The 6750-nt window shown below is 33.9% G+C and overlaps 1 pseudogene; it reads left to right on the top strand.

Moving 5' to 3' along the window:
* The first annotated feature begins 1810 nt into the window (after positions 1–1810).
* On the top strand, positions 1811–2666 carry LOC145115536 (vacuolar iron transporter homolog 4 pseudogene; annotated as a pseudogene).
* The last annotated feature ends 4084 nt before the right edge of the window (positions 2667–6750 follow it).

Genomic DNA, 6750 nt, shown 5'->3' with positions numbered 1-6750 from the left:
TTTTGAATTTTGATTATATCCTAAACTTTCAACTTGTGTATACATGCTCTCTAGGGGCCTACTCATTTTATGAGGTTCATCAATATTCTCAGCATATGCTATTGTGTGGATCCCACTCTCTTTTTATATATTTTACTTGTCTTCCACCACTTCGGGCTGCATTCCCTTTTTGTTTATTTGTTGATGGACTTTTGATATTTTCTCATTTAGATGTCGAGTGCATGGTGACAATCGTGTTGATTCCACAAGCCTTGAATTTTTTAACCATTAACCTTCCCTTGTTTTGTATGTAGTAGTATTGGCTCTTTCTATTTTTGTATAATAACCATACCTCTGCTATAAATGTTATGTTTATATTTGATTATGAGATGTAGACTAGAGGTGGCTCAGATGAAGAGAGTGAAGGGCATTTTGTAGCCATGGATGCTGACACTATTTAAACTATTTATTGAAATGCTTTATTTGAATATGATTGTCAAGGGCTTCTGAGTTGCTAGTTATTTCTCAATTTCTTTTCACCATCTACACATTGAAAATTTGAAAGGTTTTTCATAAATCTCACCTTCTGTAATTACTCATTCCTTTCGATGAGGTGATATACTAATATACCCTTTTATGTAATTAATTCTTTTGCTACAAAGCAACTGTTTGGAAAATACTTCAATATATCAAAGAAAGAGCCTTCCCCTTCCCCTTTTCCAATTCATCTTTATGTTGGTGGTGTGGATTCCACACTCCTTCCATTTTTTAAACTCATCTATCTTTCCACCACTTATGGACCACACACACCATTCAGTTTTATATGTTTTGAGATACTATTACATTTTTATATTGAGTAGATTGTGGCAATCATGTGGCTCCACACTCCTTTTTTTGTTGAGATTGACTACGCTAACTTTAGTTGTCAGTGAACACTCTTTCCTTTTCATTATAAGAAGCGTAAGGTCTCCTTCATTTTACATTGTTCGAGTAGAACACTTCACAACACACAAAATTATTCTGCTAGAAGAAGAATATTTGGATGGCATAATGCAAAGGTAGGCTCATTTTGCAGGTCTAAACTAATAGATATACAGTAAATCTTGCACATATGTCAGGGTAACAAGCATGAATCCAGAAGAGATAGGAAAGTTTGGTACAGATGAATATAAAAGAAACAAACTAATAATAAGCATACACATAAAAACAAATTAAGTTGTGTTATACATATATTATAACACAACTTACATTAGCCATCCCATCCTTAGTCAGAAATCAGCTGAATGGCGATAATTTGCATAACACATTAAATAAACAAACGTGCAGAGGTGCAAAACCAGTAACTAGTAACTGCCATAGAAATAATCAGCCACTCAGGAAAATGTTGATAGTTCTACTGCCTTTTGGTTGGTACCTTTGATATCAATGTGCCAAATTCCCTAACTAAGGTAGTAATTTTCTTACCATTTCAAGTGGATAATATCTTTAATAATAAAGTAGGAAAACAGAGAAACGATTATATTTTCCTACTCCTGTTGCTCCTATAATTCTGTCAGGAGGTTACTCCACCCTTTCTTTTACTTAGGAAAGGCTGTTGATGTTTTTCTCATTTACATGCCGAGTGGACATCGTGTGGATTCCACAAGCCTTGAATTTTTTAACCATCAATCTTCACTTCTTTTGTGTGTAGTATTGGCTCTTTCTATTTCCTTATAATAAACATACCAAAATCTGAGGGCTTGTGGATTTCCCACCATCTTTAACTTTATTCACCACCTACCCATTCATCATTATACAGAAATACATACTATATATAACACAGGTGGGATTCTATCTTCCACAAGTAACACTTCATCTATCATTCTTTGTGAATTGTGATATAATTTTTTCATTCTTTCTTACTTTCACCATCATGGCTGGAAATATTGATCTTTGCATTCGGGTTTCTGAAGACAGATCTGAACAAGAACATGACCAAGTGTCTATAGAAAAAGAATTTGACTACTCACAAAGAGGACAGTGGCTGCGTGCTGCTGTTCTGGGAGCCACTGATGGTCTAGTCTCTGTCTCAGCTCTGATGATGGGTGTTGGAGCTGTGAAACAAGATGTGAGAGCCATGATTCTTACAGGATTTGCTGGCTTAGTTGCAGGTGCATGCAGTATGGCAATAGGTGAATTTGTTTCAGTGAGCTCCCAACGAGATATAGAGGTGGCTCAGATGAAGAGAGATAAGAGAATTTCAGGAAATGAGGAGGAAAGTGAGAAGGAAGCACTACCAAATCCCATTCAGGCAGCTGCAGCATCGGCCCTTGCATTCATGTTGGGGGCCATCATGCCCTTATTGGCTGCTTCTTTTATAGTGGACCACAAGGTTAGGCTGGGGGTGGTGGTAGCCACAGTGAGCTTGGGGCTTGTGGTTTTTGGGTGGATTGGAGGTGTTCTAGGGAGGACTCCTGTGGTGAAGTCTTGTTTTAGGATTCTGGTTGGAGGGTGGATGGCTATGGCTATTACTTTTGGACTTACCAAATGGATAGGCTCTACTGGCTTGTAGTTTGCATCAGAATATTGTATTTTCTCTTTTTCATATTGTATGGTTTGAAACTTGAACTTTGTGTGTATTCGAGCTAAGCCATAAGCTCAGCCGTAAGGTTGTTGGCTCCAATCCTACAAATATGTTATTGTCGATCCATCAGGTGTTTTCATATCATATTTAACACCAATCAACGATTAATATAAAATATTGGAACTAAAATTGGTAGAAATATGGTAACTTCGAGTTTTAGGCACAAAACCTAATCATGAACACGTTGGTGATTTTAGGGTCACCATGTCATTTTATGTAATTAGAACTAACATGTGAGCTAAGGGCTTCATAAATGTACTCTAATATATGTACGAGTTTGTGCGGAGTGCACACATGTATAAGATCGAATTAGAAGCCGGTTCGACAAGAAGTCGGGGGTCCGGAGGCAGCGCCCCTGGGTCCGGGGTTTCCAAAGGGGCAGCGCCCCTAGCGGGGTCCAAGGGGGAGAGCCCCTGGCTGGGGTCCCGCGGGGTTTGGGGCAGCGCTCTAAAAACTCTCCGAATTTTACATATGGGAACATAATGGGAAATTCAAATTTTTGAGGGTGATTATGGTAAAACTAACGAAATTCGTTAGTTTTGGAAACCCTAAAGCTTCATTAAATTTCGGATTTCCTGGCTTGCTTCCAAAGCAACCCATGACAGCCAACCCTAAGAGAAACCCAAATCTCGTTTATTATATAAACGACTCTTCTCTCCGAGAAGATACACATGGAAATTATTAGCTCTTTTTTTTTTCTTCAAACGAACACATAATCCTTCTAGCAATTTAGCTTACGTTTTCTGTGCCTAGATTCGTAAGTGTCCTCTTGAATTATCCTAGGCTGAATTTCTTGCAACCCAGACATAAGGTAGAAATATCAGTTCGGAAAGTGTTCACACGATCCAAAGGGTATCCAGATCTCCAACATAAACCCTATTTCCTCCAATAGGACAATGCGAGATCGGATTCATGTATATGGTCTGTAGGATCTTAAGAAAGCCCAAAAACTGGTATCCCGTATGTTTTAGTTATACCAATATGTTTACTATCAATGGATAAGGATGCTGAGATCTAAAGATTGTTAGGATAAGCTTAAAAGCATTAAAAGTTAATCTAACTGAGAAATTATCTAGATGTTTTTGAGATTCAAGGATTCACCGGATAAATATATGGAAAGTTGGAATGAAAAGAATTTTCTATCTCATAACTAATACATGTTTTTTGCATATTCAGCCAGTTGTCATAATTAATCAAGTATAAATCCATCCAATGATGATGGATGGGCAGAAAGTAGAAACATGAATACAAGCAAAAATGAACTTTTGCTTGTTAAAGTGTTATTATGATGGAATTAGGAAGTTAACTATTGTATTGTGTGGATTCCACAACCTTTTAATAAACTAATATTAAAGTTTCCAACTTTCCATTTTTAGTGTGGCACACTCCTTCCAAATTTTAAAGTTGGAATTACTTCATTTCGTGATGCAATTGCTATCCTACACACCTTTCCACCTTTCTAGTGGTTTTCTTGTATTGTGTAATATCATAAATTAGCTTGTTTAAGAAGCACAAAAGTTTACAAAATGTATAATTACGATTATGTAATTTGATTTATTTTAGTTTTGAAGCTTGTTGCTTAAAGCCTTAAACATGTAGACTATTTCATTGGATAAATGTGCTTACAAGTTACAACTAAGCTGTGTGTAGTACACTCATGTTGAACAAAGCTTCTAGGCATCCAAAGAGAGCCTTTTGCAACTGTCCTAGGAGCCAAATATATGTGCTCTCCTGGATGAAGTACTATTACCAGCTTATAAAAGGAAAAAGGTATGATGCTTTTCTTCAACCTAGAAGTAGTATTAAATATTAATTAATTCTCTTTTTTTATGGATAAGTTGGTCAAGTTATTCTATATGTATTCTAGTCTTCTTTCATATATTTTACTTATAGGAATGATAAGATTGGCATAAAGTAGGAAAACACTTATAATTGTCATAGTCATATATATAATGCTTTTGTAATTCTGTTTAGGGGAGGTGGCATGACATCAAAAAAAATCAATACAAAGTGAAAGTCTGAAATAGCAAAGAGGAATTAGCACATGGACCTTCTGAATTTTATCCTAAACTTTCAAGGATATAATGACTTAAAAAGATAACATATTTTTTGATTTGCACACATTTAGTCACTGAGTTTTTTTTTGTCCATATATTCCCATTGAACTTGTTGAAATGTTCAAAATATATCCTTATGACTTGCTATCGGAGGTTAAGCCGGTTTCCGACATATTTGCCACCTCCGGCGACACACCGTTCGTCTTCTCCGGCAAGTCTCCGACTATAAATCTAAAATAATTTAATTTTTTTATTTTTTTATCAACAACACACACAATACTTCATCTCCATTTCTGTTCAAGAACACAACTTTGATTTCTATGTTTTTCTTCATGTTCTTCATTAGATTTTTCGATTTAAATCGAAAAATCTAATGAAGAACATGAAGAAAAACCCAGAAATCAAAGTTGTGTTCTTGAACAGAAATGGAAAATCGAAGTTGATGAAGAACATGAACTTCAGTCGTCTTCATATCGTGCTTCAGCTTGAAGATTGAACACCCTACACTCAGAAATTATTTTTAGAGAGAAATAATAACATGAACTTCTTGTAATGCCACGTTTACAAATTTGAAAGCCATGCATGTTCAGGCCTTTCTAATCTTGAAAGGCTTGCAAGCACTAATGAGCATCAATTATTCTTTTTCATTTCTATATTGCATTTAAATAGGTAACTTTATTTACCATATTACACTATAATTCTATAATTTTTCTATTTATTTATATTTTAAAAATTAAAAATTTTAAACTAATTTCTATATTATAATCTACAAACAAATAAAAAGACAATAAACAAGATATACTTAGACGTAGTCTAAGCTATTTAAATTTATGATTTGTTAAACTATTTAAATATTTAATAAATTAAATTAAATTCGTAACACATCCATAAATCACCATGAAATGTATTTAAATATTTAATAAATTAACTTTATATCACAAAGTCGTCTTCCCTCATATGAAATGTATATTCGGAGTCCTACAAAAATTCATAACAGATCCATAAATCACCAACTACAAATGGATTTGATTGAAGAGATTTGTAACAGATTTGGAGACGAAGAAAATGAGGATTAATATTGTAATATTCGTTTTGTAATTTATGTTTTTTTTGTAACGTCTTAATATTTAAATAATTAATAAATTAAAATAAATTTAATATTTATTATTATTTTGTTATTTTATTTTAAAAATATTATTTTAATTATAATAATTAAATTTATGTTTATATATATATATATATATATATATATATATATATATATATATATATATATATATATATATATTGTTGATGTGGTAGTGGGGACCACTTTTGAAAGATGAGTGTTATTGCACTGATTTGCAAAACTGATGTGACACAATTAAAAGATTAGTGACATTATACTGATATGGATGACCTTATAACACAACATAAACTGGCCATCGCATCGTTAGTCAGAAACCAGGTGAATGGTGATAATTTGCATATCACATTAAATAACCAAATTTGCAGAGGTGCAAACCAGTAATTAATAACTGGCATAGAAATAATCAGCCACTCAAGAAAATGTTGATAGTTCTATTGGCTTTTGGTTCGTAACTTTGATATCAATGTGCCAAATTCCTTAATTAAGGTAGTAATTTTCTTACCATTTCAAGTGGATAATATCCTTAATAATAATGTAGGAAAACAGAGAAACGATTATATTGTCCTACTCCTGTTGCTCCTATAATTCTGTCAGGAGGATCACACTCTTTTATTTAACCTGTAAGTTGCATGGTGCTATTTGTTATCGTAAAAGTGGTCAACAGATCCGAAAGTGAGCCTACTCATTCTATTAGGTTCTTCAGTAAGTGTATGTGTGGTTTCCATTCTCTTTTCATATATTTTATTATCTTTAATTCCACCACTTGAGGTTACTTCTTCCTTCTTTTTACGTTGGAAAGGCTGTTAATGCTTTTCTCATTTAGATGTGAAGCGCATGGTGGCAATCGTGTGGATTCCACAAGCCTTGAATTTTTAATGATCCATCTTCCCTTGTTTTGTATGTAGTATTGGCTCTTTCTATTTCTTTATAACTAACATACCAAAATCTGAGGGCTTGTGGGT

This window comes from Lactuca virosa, chromosome 5 (assembly GCF_052849685.1).
Source record: "Lactuca virosa cultivar CGN04683 chromosome 5, Lactuca_virosa_CGN04683_v6, whole genome shotgun sequence".
Classification (NCBI taxonomy): domain Eukaryota; kingdom Viridiplantae; phylum Streptophyta; class Magnoliopsida; order Asterales; family Asteraceae; genus Lactuca; species Lactuca virosa.
This window is presented reverse-complemented; position numbering and strand designations above follow the sequence as displayed.